Raw genomic sequence first — 14,634 nt, 5'->3', positions numbered from 1 at the left:
AACGCAAGTGACAATTTATGCTTTGAATTCACTGGAATATCAGTCTGACTCTACTTAGGAACCAGGATTGAGCTTAAAGGCAACTCAAATAAAATTTCCACCATCTCTGAAGCCATTGTCACCCTGTAACAGCAGTAGGACTATGGAATTGGTTATGCCCCAACGAGCATCTGATGACTTGAAGGAGATGAATAAGCAATTCCAGAAGTGGATGTAGTCAGTTCTGCATACTGGCATACCAGATTCTCTCCAAGAACACCTCTCAGGGTTCTTGGCCCAATACAATCTGTTCATGGATTCCCCAATGCTTGAGCAAAGATGATCTTTGTTTTATCCTAAAATTGGATAAAGAAAAAGTCCCCTTTTAGATAACCAAATCAACAGACATTTATTAAGCATCTAATATATGTCAGGAATTTTATTAGTTCCCGAGGAAAGAAAGATAAAAACAAAACTGTCCTAAAGGAGTTTGTATTTTATTAGGGGAAACAACATGTTCACATATAAGTGAATACAAAATATTTATGAAGTAAATAATTTCAGAGGGAGGCACTAGCAGTTAGCTGTACCATAAGAAGCCTCAGACAGGTGGTGGCATTTGAACTGAATTTTGAAGGGATCCAGAGATGCCAAGAGGCAGAGGGGAGGAAGAAGTCTATCCCAGATATGGGGTATAAAAGGTGTGCAAGGAACAGCAAGTTTATAATCAAAACAACAGTTTGACTGGAACATAGAGTGAAAGGCAGTAGTCTATAAAAGAGCCTGGAAATGTAGATGAGTCAGAGTTTGCAGAGTTCTAAGTGACAAATGGAAGATTTTGCATTTTATCATAGAGGCACTCAGGGGCCACTGGAGCAGCCTATAAAGGGGATGGTTAGGAGTAAAAGAAAATTCATAGAATATTCTCTAATAAATTTTATCCTTTGTCCTTCATCATGAAATTTCAAATCTGTGAATTCAGAGATGGGCAAAAGCCTCTTAGAATATACAGAGATGCAGCTGTGATGTAGTGGCAAGAACACAAGATTTGATGTCTAATAACTTGAGCTTAAGTGCCAGTTCTGTTGGGGATGACCTTGAACAAGTCACTTAACTTCTATGAGCTTCAATATTTATCTGTAAAATCAGGAAATGAGACTAGATTTCTGGGATGATTCTTTCTACCTCTAAATCCTATACTTTTATGACTTATAAACCATTACTTTCGGTCCATGAGTCAGAAGATGGCATGGAATACTCCTGCCCTAGTTGATCAATTTTTGGATAGGATAGCCCCAGGTCTATCTGCTGGAACTGATCTAATGATGTTCCTATTTTGGTCCTGGCTTCAGTGAGTCACTGCCAAAGCTCTGGCAGTGCCTCCAGAATAATCCTGGCCTAGCCATCAGCAGCTCAGTGCACAGTGGGGAAGGAGGATCTGGGCAATAGAGAATATACCATTCTGTACTCACTCCTACCAACTAGATCCTAAGCATCACTCAGATGTAGGACTATCTACAGTCAAGCCTGCCCACCATTGTGTGAAGGGAACTGTGACTATACCTCCTATCTGCCAATTCCCAGGCTACCTAGTCCTCAAAGCCTGTCCCATCTCTTCCTGATTTTCAAAATAAAACTCCTATATCATCAGGTCCTGGATTTTTTTCTATGATACCAAGCAGGTAGAAATCACAGAATCATAAAATCTTAGAGTAGGAAAGACTTTCAGGGTCTATCACAAACTATACCTGAAAAAAAGGACTCATTCCCTAACATAGCTAACAAGTGATCACACAGGTTTTGCTCAGACCTGTTACTTCCCAATGTAACCCATCCTACCTTTGTACCCTTTAGTTTGGGGGAAGTTTTTCCTTTCGTCAAACCTAAATCTACCTCTCTACAATTTCCACCCATTTTTATTAGTTTTTTCCCCTCTGGGACTAAGCAGAATAAGGCTTCCATTTGAAAGCATTTTTGAATACTTAAAGACACTTATGATGTTTCTTCTAAGTCTTCTTTAGCCCAGACCAACATCTTTATTTCTTTCAACCATCCTTTTATGGCATGATCTTGAGGTTTTCCACCATTCTTGTCAACCTCTTCTGGATACTGTCCAGTTCATCAATATTCTTCTTAAAGTATAGACTGTATGTACTACTCCAGTTGTGGTCTGACTGGGGCAGAATAAAATGGGACCATATTTGCTAGAATCCTGGTCACTGAGCCCTTTACTGGAGCCCAAGTATTACTTTCTTAGAGGCTTCCTGATCGCAGTTAACTGATATTTAACTTATAATCAAGTGAAAACTCCAGATTTTTTCCAGAAAAAACTGCTCCACACCACGTCCCTTTCTAGTACTTACATAGTTCATATTTTTGAGCCCCAGAAAAACATTATACATTTATATTTATTAAATTTAACCCAACAATTCAACCCAGCATTCTAGCCTACCATGCTTTTTTGGATCCAGCACATGAGTTACCCATCCTAGTTTTGTGTTATTTATAAAATTGATGAGTCTTTGGTCTATGCCTTTATCCAAGTCACTGATAAAAACCCTTAAGTAATATAGGGCCAAGAACAAATATAGTTTGTAGCAATCATTCAAAAGTGTGGAGTTGGTAAGGGCAAACATTCTTGGACAGGAGACAACAAGCACTGGTGAGACAATGGTTTGCTTTGTCTTTTGTGTGGCAGCCGATAAGTTATACCCCATCACCACCATGAAGTATCATCTTTGCTGCATGAAGTGTCATCTTTGTTCCACGTAACTTAGATTCTGAACTATATAATTGCTTTACCTGTGCTGTCATATTCACTGGCCCCTCTACTTCTCAGGGGCAGTAAAAGGAGTAGTAAAGTGGAAGAAATCAGAAATTTTCCATTCATCATATAGCTACTGAAGGATATGGAAGTGCCATTGTAGTATTACTCAGCAATTTTGAATGAAGAACAACTTCTATCTTGCTTTCCTAAATTAGAAATTGGGAATTTATACTGAGTAAGGCAGTGTGGTATAGTAAAAAAGCCCTGAGATTAGATTCAGAGACCTTTGTTTTAAATTGTGACCTATGTGAACTTGGGTAAGACTTTCAAACTCTCTGGGCCTCAGTTTCCTCATCTGCAAAAAGGAGTTGGACAATGTTTCCTCTAAGAACCATTATAGTTTTAGATCTGTGATCCTATGGCAAGTTGTTGTTGTTTGTCCTTTCTTCTTGAAGAGGACCATGATATCAGGAAGGAGGTGTCTTGACTTGTAAATGAATTGTATTTGAGGGAAGAAGGGCTGTGCAAAGTCATTAGCTTCACTGTCTCTTCTGGAGCCATCTAGGTCCAGTGGCAAGATATAGATCAAGATGACTGGAGATGGCCCTGGATGCAGTGGGAGACCATGATGTTTTTAAGTTAAGATAAAGATCAGGTGTCAGTTTGACTGAGGCAGTGATTAAGACTGGTTAAGAAATGAGCCAAGGAATGACCCCTTTTACCTAGTCAAAAAAAAAAACAATCAGTCTGGGAGGGGGAAGACCCTCAGGGTTTCGGGCCAAAGCAGAAACAATTGCGATTTACATTCACTCTACATTCACATATTTTGGGCCATCAGGGCCCAAATAGACCAAGTAAGGCTTGGGTTGGGACCTATTGTTGGCCAATCAATGAGAGCCAGAGTGAATTGGATTTAAGGCATGCTCCTTAAGAAAAAAATCTAGCCCATAAACCTCAAGATATCTTTTTAAGGTTTCAGCAATCAAAATTTATATTCCTTTGGCCAGAGTACCTACAGGTAAGGGTATAGTTCCCTATTTGCATAGAAGGAAGGAGGAAGTGAGAGAAGGAGAGAAGGAAAGAAGGAGGGAGCTGCATTGCCCAACTGGAATTGGCTAGTGGGGCAGCTACAATTACTCACAGGTTGTTGTTTGTCCTTCATTCTTGAAGAGGACCATAACATCAGGAAGGCGATGCCATGACTTGCTAGTGAATTGGATTTAAGTGAGGGAGAGCTGTGCAAAGTCACCAGCCTCATTCTCTCCTCTGGGGCCATCTGGGTCCAGTGGCAAGATATAGATCAGGATGACTGCAGATGGCCCCACAGTGGTAAGTAAGATTTCCTCTAAAAGACAGATCCTTTGAGAAGAAATTCCTGCCCCTACTCCACCCCAGTATCAAGGCTTCCTCCTCATAGCACTAAATGGTATAAATTCAGCCATGCACCTTTTGCTTCTAAAATAAAATACAGTATTAGGAGAGAAATACTAAAACAAAATCAAATTCTTTTTCTTTCAACTACAGATGTCTGGAAAAATTTAGCTAAGTACAGTAAATAGATATAATTACAATATTGTGTGTGAACATTTTTTTCTTCAATAAAGTGAATGTTAATCAAGCTGAAAAAACTTTTAAGTGGGTTCTTTTAAAGCTTTAAAAAAGCCCTCTGTCTCTGATGCATTGAAGTGAGTTAATCAATGATAGTTTGAACCAGCATGTAACAAAGAGACATGACAACCCTTCTTTTACCATGATGCTTAAAAAGCAAATGTATTAAAAGGAGCCTCTTTCACACGTGAACTTCCAGCTTTGGTCCCAGGTTAAATTCTTAAATATTTTAAATTTTTTGCTGTATAACATAGTCTTCAGAATGAATGTAACCACATAATCATTTTTTAGACATATCAAACCACTTAATTTTGGATGTTCTACAGCATATGTACTTGTGCCCTGTTTTTAATGAGACATTGGTGGGTCAGGTTGATGGGGAATGCAGAGGAGGGCATGATCAAACAACCTGGAGTTGAAATGAGGTATGATGCAGTTAGGACAGAAGGGAAAAGCATACTCAAACAGGCATTGATTTGGACAAGACATAATTGTTGGTAGTTCAAAGACTAAATGCTTTGTCATCATGAATTAAGAAAGGGTCACTTGACAAGACTATCTGATGCTTGGTTAACTGGCAGAATGATAGAATTAGGGAATGCTAAACAGAGAAATCCTAGAGTCCATCTAGTCTAAATATTTCATTTTTACATATGAAGAAAGTCACTTCCTAGAAATTTCACAGCTTGTGTCAGACCAAGCAATAAAACTCTGGTTTTTTTTGATTCCCACTCCTGTATTCTTTATACAATATTGCATGCCTTCCAAGTAAATCAGGATGATTATACTATTCTCTCTCCCCATAGCCATGGTCAAAGAATAAAGCACATAAAGCAGGCTTTGAAGATCAGGGTCTGAGGCAAGGACCAAGGATATTTCCCTTTTGAGCCTCACTGTTGCTCCCTTGGGAGATTGCAGCAACCTTTTCTCCCCTCCCCCCCCATTTCGGGTTTGTTTTTTTAAAATTTTTTTTGGAAGGGGGAAGGCAGGACAATTGGGGTTAAGTGACTTGCCCAAGGTCACACAGCTAGTATGTGTATAAAGTGCCAGAGGCCAAATTTGAACTCAGGTCCTTCTGACCCGAGGGCCAGTTCTCTACTCACTGAGCCACCTACCTGCCCCACCCCTTTTTAAAAAATACTGGGAATCTTAAATCTAATGCCACCCCTAAGGTGGGGCCACTTAGGGTCTAGGCATGTTAAGGCAGGTCTCAGTGAAGAAAGCCAAGTCTCCTTGGATACAGGAGTATCTAAGGAGATTTCATTGTTACATATTAGGATCACAGATTTAGAGTTGGAAGGAACCTCAGAAGCTATCTGGTCAAATCCTCTCATTTTACAAATGAAGGAGCTAAGACCCAGAGAAGTTAAATGACTTGTCCAAGATCACAAAGATGGGAAATGGAAGAAGTAGGATTTAATTCCACATTTTCTAACTCTAAGTATGCAGTGCTAAAAACCAACATAAGCACAACTGCAACTGTATACACTTTGACTTCAACTATTTATAAGAAAATCAAAGCTAAATACAACAGGCAGACTTAGAAAGTTTCTAGAGAAAATGTATTTATCATTTGCTTTTCAATTTGGTTGACTCTGTGTTCACATGGTCATATGACCAAAGGATCATAGATATTTTTAGCTGGAAGGAACTTTGGGAGCTATCTAAATTTCTCATTTTATACACAAGGAACTAAATTATAATTACTTACGTAAAAATCAATACATTATTTTGTATGTTTACTTAGTAATTTGTATTCATTGATGGTTAATGGCTCGTAATGATTTTTTTAAAAAAATCAAATATATCATAGCATATGCTAAGCCTCCTATTATGATAAATTGAGAAAATTGTATAAAGCATAAGTAAAATGAAAGGCCATCCTGAAGAATGGTATTCCTAGTTTTTCTGCTTCCCATACATAACCTTTAGACCACCTACTAGCAGAGAGCAAATTTGAGCCTCATTTAGTGTCTTTTCCAACTGTTAGTGATGCTGGTGGAAATTTCTGATGAGCCCTTAGCAGGTCATTAAGTCCATACCCCAAATCACCCCAGGCAAACTTACCCTATCATTGAAGGTTTCTAGAGTAGAAAGAATATCTTCTTTAGAAATCTATTCCAATGTTAATTAAATCTCATTGTTAGGTGGTTCTTATTATTAGTACCATAATGAATAAATACCATACTGAATAAAGTACAAGATGAAGGATGAGAAAATAAAGGTCAATGCCAATACCACATATAAAACTGGACAAATAAAATTATAATTCACAAAACAGATATTCAGCTTCAAATAAATGAGAATTGAATATGAGCTAAGGAACAGAAGGATGGCCAAATAACCCCTTTATGAATTGTAATATCCCCATAAAACAATTGATCTGCTTACTTAGATGTCTTCTAAGGTGGGATGGCAAGATTTCAACTACTATGCTGAACTCCACAATATATCAGCAACATTAAAAAAAGTCTAATGGTTCAATTCAGCATATTTTAAGGTCATACTCACCCCAAAACCTGAATCAAAACAGATGTGTAAATCATCGTAATATTCAAAATTAAGTAAGAAAAATCCATCATATAGAAATTAAATGACTGCTTTTTTTACTTTGAAAGGGAAGATTAAGTAAAATCTTCAGAACTGGAGAAATTTCTGAATTTTAGAGGAATATACTTTGAAATCTGGGTAAATATGAATTGTGCTATTAGGTTAGTTGTTAACTAAATTGCTTAAGATAACCTTAATTCTGTGCCCTTAAAGGAAAGAAAAAAAGTATTCAGAAGAGAATATATAGTAATTCAAAGGAAGATTTATGGGTACTATGACATCAGAAATTAACTTAGGTAATTGAGAAACACATCTTACTTTTATGTTTTTTTCTTTGTAATTATTTTTAATTTCTGAATATTTTGTGGTCTAGTAGAGTCTGCTAGAAACAGTGACTGGGGTCCCCTGGTACAACCTTTACCATTTACACACAACTTCTTTCCCATCCCCTGCTAATCAGCCAGTATGATTAAATCTACCAGTAAACTGTACACTTACTCCTCCTCCTCCTCCTCTTTTATACCTAGATAGGCTCTTTCTCAACTCCTAACCCTAACCCTCGTAGTCAACAGGAAAGCAGCATGAGTGCTTGCAAAGAATTTCACCTGTTCTCCACCTGGGGAGTAATTCTTTAATTACTACACACACACACACACACACACACACACACACACACACACAGAAATTCTTTAATTACTATCCACGCACACATACATATATACGTACATACTCTTTTTTCCTATGGTACTTCCTCTTTTTTCCCTTAAAAATATATATACATATATATGTATGTAGAAAATTTATTTTTATTTTTCAACATTCGCTTCCATAAGATTTTGAGTTTTAAACTTTCTCCCCCTCCCTACGACAGCATGCAATCTGATATAGGCTCTACTTATAGATTCATATTAAACATATTTTCACATTAGTCGTGTTGTAAAGAAGAATTAGAACTAATGGGAGGAACCATGAGAAAGAAGAAACAAAACAAAACAACAAAAGAGATGAAGAGCAGATTGAATGCTTCCATCTGCAGTCAGACTCCAAAGTTCTTTCTCTGGGTGTGGATAGCATTTTCCATCATGAGTCTTGGAGTTGTCTTAGATTCTTGCATTGCTGAGAAGAACTAAGTTTATCAAAGTCAGTCATCACACGATGTGGCTGCTACTGTGCACAATGTTCTTCTGGTTCTGCTCATTTCACTCAGAATCTGTTCATATATATATGAACAGATTTTTATATATATGCTATTAAACATTATATATTACTATATATATAAATTTCTCTCTATGTATATATGTATATATATATATACACATATATATACATACAGACTGCTAAATAAATAACTCAGTAGGGCTACATTTGATTCTCATTTTGATGCAGTTTGGAGAGGGCAACTTCTAAGGAATTTTCTTTGGCCAAGGACTACAGTGGAATTTATGTGTAATATTTAACTCATTCTGCAAACAATATGATATAGTCCAAAATACTACTGGTCTTGGACTTGGGCTGTAGACATGAAGCATTAGCATTTACTGACTGGGTGCTTTAGATAAGTTACTTAAACTTGCTGAGCCCTAGTACTTCCTCATCTGTAAAACAAGGAGTTGAACTAGATGCTCTCTAAAATTTCTTTTAGCTCTACTATTTTCTGATTCCAATTCAAATCACACCAATCAGGTTCTGAGAGTGCAGAAAGGAAGTAATATCAGAGGAATATATGTAGGGAAGATGATGAAAACCAGAAGAAATGAAGCTTGAGAATGTGTCATAATTGTGACCTTAGACTTGTAGTTGTTTCATATTCTTCTTAAGGGACATAATTTTAGAAATGCAAGTCATGCCTAGTAGTCATTAAGTTTAGCATGCTGGACAGAAGTCGAATTTAAATGCTTTAATAATGGCTTCATTCTTATATGTCTGAACCAGTCATATGGAATGTATTATATACTGCCTTGCATTATAATTATTTGTGTATTTGTCTTTTTTCCCAAGATGATAAGGTTTAAGGTGGTAGGACCTTAGACTCTTTTGCCTTACGCTTCTTTATATCTCCACATCAACTATTACAGTCAGAACCATTTGGAAGGATGGAGAAATTGGGCTTTTGCCTAGGATACCAAATTTAGAGGGTGCTAACAGTACTTGTACTCGTTCAGCACAATAGAAACAATAGAGCTAAGTTCCTAAATAGGTGGAATGATTAAAAGAGAAAATATTAGCTGGTAGGCTGGGGTCAGTTGTTTCCCTCCCCTTAACTAAGGATATGCACACTTCGTATTGTTTATCTTTGTATGGTTTATGGCACTCACCAAGCATAAAAATCCTAATTGTGGCTTTTAATACAGTGCTTTTAAATGGAAGAAAGCTACTAAATATTTACTGATGATAGATGAATGATTCAACATCCAGTTTTTCTAAAATATCAGCAGGCTTTCCTCAAACGTTGTACCAATCATGGTCACGCAATGACATTTTTTGATTCTAATATTTGGAGATGTGCATTGTATAAATATATAATTCTCTTTTGTGATTTCCCCAAATGATTACGTGAATCCTTGACATAACAGGCAGCAACTATGAATCAGAAGTATCTTTTGATTGATGGTGGTAGTGGTGAAATGGTGGCAAACCATTATGCCACTCTTATACTAATCATACCAAAGAGGGTTTTTTTGTTATAGTCTTCCTAAAAATCTGTAGAATGGCAATTAAGTGCCCTATTTTTGGACTCTTATGGGTAAGATTAAGTAAAGTTTTAAGAACTGGGGAGATTTTGTTGTAGGAATGACACTTAGACCTACAGTTTGTCATCTTGATAACCACCCAAAAATCATACAGAACTTAGAATTTCCCCAAAATTATAGCTTAAGAAAACTGTGACAAGCGACTATGGGATAATTGGAGAAAAAATTGTTGGAACACTCTATTTTTCACTTTTTGATTCAAACCTTTAATATTAAGAATATGTGCAAAGAGAAAATTCTTAAAGTTTTCTCAGTGAATTATATTTTTCTTTCTCTGCCCCCTCCAAGAATCTATCATAGTCTCCAAATGCTTAGATTGAAAAATAGATACTTTTGTCAGCTTAACTGTCTCATTGAAGGAGAATGCCTTTTCTTTTTCTCTAAATGACTAGGTTGTCAGAGATCCTGATGTTGATGGATCTTGTATTTCTCTCACTACACCATTTTATTGGCAGGGTGTTTAAAATTAAAAGGTCAAGACATGTTTTAAGAAACAGCTTCCACTAGAAAACATAATAATAAATAGTAATAACTAACATTTATATAGCATTTACTATGTGCCAGCCACCACCCTAAGCATTTTACAAATATTATCTCATTTGATTCTCACAACCCTGGGGGTAGGTCCTGTTATTATTCCTCTTTTACAGATGAAGAAACTCAGGCAAACTGAGGTTAATTAACTTGCCCAGGGTCACATGGTCAGTAAGTGTCTGTGGCTGTATTTGAACTCAGGTCTTCCTGATCCCAGGCCTGGTACTGTATCTATTGTACCACCTAGCTGCCCTATATTGTTTTATTTTACTCTTTTGTCTTCTTGCAAGTGTAGTCAATGCATCAAGGGGATGTGATTTTATGGATGAAGATCTCCTTCCACCCATGGGATGGAACTTATCTAGAACTTAGAGTGGTAGAGAGTTACGTGAGATTTAGAGGGATCCAGTAACTTGCCTGTGATCATACAGGAAATAAGTATCAGAGGCAGGTCTGAACCCTAGTCTTCTTGAATCCAGGTCTAGCACTCTATCTGCTTGATTCCATGTTGCCCGACAGCACTCCAATAAAACTTTTCGAATCTAACGATGACCTTAAAAGAATTAGAATGAAGAGTTAAGGTAATATGTGAGATGAATATTATGAACCTATTTCAATGAGCAGATGTCATGAATTCAATAAAAGCATACAAAAATAAAATGTTAAATGCCATTTTGCTTTACAAAACTTCAGTAATATTACTTCCAAAATTTAATTTTTTTCCATTCACATTTTTGTGATGTGTTGCTAAGTCTCTTCCTACTTTGAATTTGATAGCAACACAGAGAATACCACCTTTAAATTTTTTGGTCATGTATTCTTTGCTTACTAATACTAGTTAAAATGCATTTTATTTTTAACATGCTATAATGCTACCTTAAGGCATATCAAAGGCAAGAGGAAAATCTGGACTTGATTAGATATGATGAGAATGAATATAGAGATATAGATATTCCAACTAATATCAATAAATACTTATTTTGGAAAGAACTTATTATGGAGCCAACCACCAGGAACTGTGGTGGTACTGGGAAAATAAAGACAAAAATGAGTGTCTCTGTCCTTCGGGTATGTACATTCTATCACGAACGACAACGTGTACATGTATACATAAATGACATTAAAGAAGAGGCATTACCATCTGCTTTGCTGATATGTCCTAAGAACCATAGGGCTTTTCCATCTGACCTGCAGCTGAAACCTTCCATATATATTGTATCCCCCATTAGAATGTGAGCTTCATGACATTGTCTTATTTTTCTATTTATATATCTATCACTTCACACAATCTTTGGCAAATAATAAGCACTTAATAAATGTGCATTCATTCATATTCATTAATTCATTTCTAGAAAATAAAGTGAATGTAAGATAATTTAATGTTGGGGGACATTAGCAACTGAGGAAGGATAAGGATTGACTTCAAGACAGTGCTAAACACATATCACGAGCATACATGTTCTGTTTTATACTTTTTCTAATATTACCAATTAGAGGGTCATATAACAAAGTTGTCTCTGCTAATTGTTTCAGGGAATCTTAATAGGTACATTAAGGTGATAGTTTGTTTAGTGAATCAAAGAATTTTATATAAGACAATAAATACAGTGAGATGTTGCATTTCTTTTAGTTATTTTTATGGCAGTAAAAAATGATCTGTTATAGAATATTGCCTGCCAAAGCCTCCTTATTGCCTACTAATAGCCTTATCTGGGAGATATCTCTCTCTCTCTCTCTCTCTCTCTCTCTCTTTCTCTCTCTCTCTCTCTCTCTCTCTCTCTCTCTCTCTCTCTCTCTCTCTCTCTCTCTCTCTCCTTCTTTCTCTCTCTCTCCTTCTTTCTCTGTCTCTATCTTTCTCTGTCTCTGTCTGTCTCTATCTCTCTGTCTCTCCACTTTATGTAGATGTAAAAGTGGGCATGCTCAGCTGTAGTGACTGTTGTTCTTAATCACTTTTGTGGGGGAGGATATTATTAAGTTGTAGTCAACATGTGTGCTCTACTTTTTTGGGGATGACTTTGGTATCTTTCCTTCCTTCAGGTCCCTAAATGCCCTCAGATTTGTGCTCCCTCCAACATGGACCTTCTCCCCACTTAGTCCAGCATGAATCCAGCCAAATCGGTCTTCTCTCTCTATTTCTAACACACAACACTCCATGTTTTTCCAATCTCCATGTTTTTGTACTGACCTTTTCTTTTTCCTGGAATGCATTCCCTCCTTATCTCATCTCTATTTCATAGAGTCCCTCTCTTCCTTTAAGATTCAGTTCAGGCACCATTTTCTTCATGAAGTATTTTCTGATTCTCCACAACTTTTAAACATTTCCCTCCCAGACTTCCTTGTATTTAACTAATATATATGTACATATGCACACACATACATTGGGATGTTTTAAAAGTTCAAGAGATATAATTTCTGGGTAATTTAGTAATTTTATTAATAAGCCTAGCATGTTTATTAATAAAAAGCAGGCAGTGGCACTCTCAAATGCCAAAAACCTCTCATGGTGGTGAGCTCACAGTTTATATGCTCTTGGAAGAGTGGGTGTTCCTGAGTGTGGCAATTAACTCTGGTTAACAATTAATGAGAAAATTAATATTACAACAAAGAGCTGGGCTATTTTCCAATGAAGGTCATGAGGTATGTGACTTGGATCACCCAAGTCTTGGTCAAAAAGACTTATCAATTTCCATGTTACCTGTATGACAAAAGGGAGAATTGATATTTTCCCAGACCTATATGTAAACACGATGAGAAGGAATCTACCCATTAGCTTAAATTTGGAATTTCTTTTACTGTCTTTGAGAATGATTTCCCACATTGGTTGATTTCTAGATGAGGAAATAGAATAAAGGAAAAAACCCTTGGTCTTGATTAAGTAATTAGTTATCAATACAAGAGAGAAATAGTCATTTCTCTCATTCTCCCATTTGATTCTATTGAGAGATGGAGTCTATTCAATGAATCACTAACTGATTTTACAAACGTTTTATCAAGGGTTCTTAACTATGGGACTTATAAGGGAAAACTTATAAGGGAAAACAGTAAGGGAAAAAAGGGAAAGATCTATTGCATTGACAAATCAAAGGGGACAATCTCCTCTGTTAAGTAGACCTTAAAAATATAAGGTGCATAGAGAAAAAGCAAATAATAAAATTCTATATTTCATACAAGTCTCATATCATACATTCATCTGGTTCTCTGGACACATATGATGCAGCTGTCTGGTTTGGGTGTGGTCTCAGAATGTTTTCCAGCTGACTGGCTTTTTAGGTTCAGGTCACTTGTAAAGATCCTCTTCTCTGGAAAAAATCTGCAAAATTCGTCTTAACACAAATTTAAATTTACTTTGCCAATAACCAGGTCAGTTAGTGAAAGTTAGCTCAAACCTTATATCTCTACTTTTAGAAAATCAAATTTGGAAACTTTTAGACCAGGGAATTTATAATTTTAGGTTAGCCAATTGTCATATTGATATATCCAAGAAACTCAGATACAAACTAAAAATTAGAACCCAATTTTTATACTTGGCATTGCTTATCTCCCCATTAGGGGGATGAGATTCTGCTAAGAAATAGATAACATAATCCTTTTTATAAGAAGATGAATTGCAATGCAAAAATGAATTCATTCAAAAGTTGTCAGATTAACTACAATTGTTACAAAAGATTCTGGGTTAGGATATGTAAATACATTGAATAATCAATTTCAAAATAATGCATATCAAGTTATTAAATAATAAAAATTTCAACTTCTAGCCATGTTTAAATGAATAATCCCTAACAAGAGTGGATTTCTCTAAGTGGATGTCTCTTTAAGTCATTTACAAGATAGACTACAAGTCATTCTTGTTTTGTATCTTTTTTTTGGTGGGGAAAGGCAAGGCAATTGGGGTTAAGTGACTTGCCCAAGGTCACGCCGCTGGTAAATGTGTTGAGTGTCTGAGGCCATATTTGAACTCAGGTCTTCCTGACTCCAGGACCACTTAGCTGCCCCCATTCTTCTTTTAAGATAACCAATTGTGTTGATATTCTTTTCATTAACACAGAACTCAGTTATGATATTAACCTCACTAAAGAATAGAATTATATCCTGGTTTCATAAGTCTTTGCATCATTTATCTAGTTATCCCCATACCATTATGAGAAACTAAAGAACCTTATCTTACACAAGAATATATAACTCATAACAGCAAATGACAAGATTAAATATTTATTTACTTAGTTGTTCAGAATATAGAAAGTACTAAAATTCTAGACTAAATAGTTCAATTCTTATATCTGCATTTTAAATAGTAACTTAGATGTACTCCAGCATTAACCTAAAAGATAAAGATCTGATATTATATTTACACTGATCACCTAACATGATTATGGAAATTCACGAAAGGAAATTCATGAAAGGAAAATTAAGGACATAGCTACACAGTAAGGGAATAATGTTTCCCTA

This window comes from Trichosurus vulpecula, chromosome 2, assembly GCF_011100635.1.
Source record: "Trichosurus vulpecula isolate mTriVul1 chromosome 2, mTriVul1.pri, whole genome shotgun sequence".
Lineage (NCBI taxonomy): Eukaryota > Metazoa > Chordata > Mammalia > Diprotodontia > Phalangeridae > Trichosurus > Trichosurus vulpecula.
Note: the sequence above shows the minus strand (reverse complement) of the source record.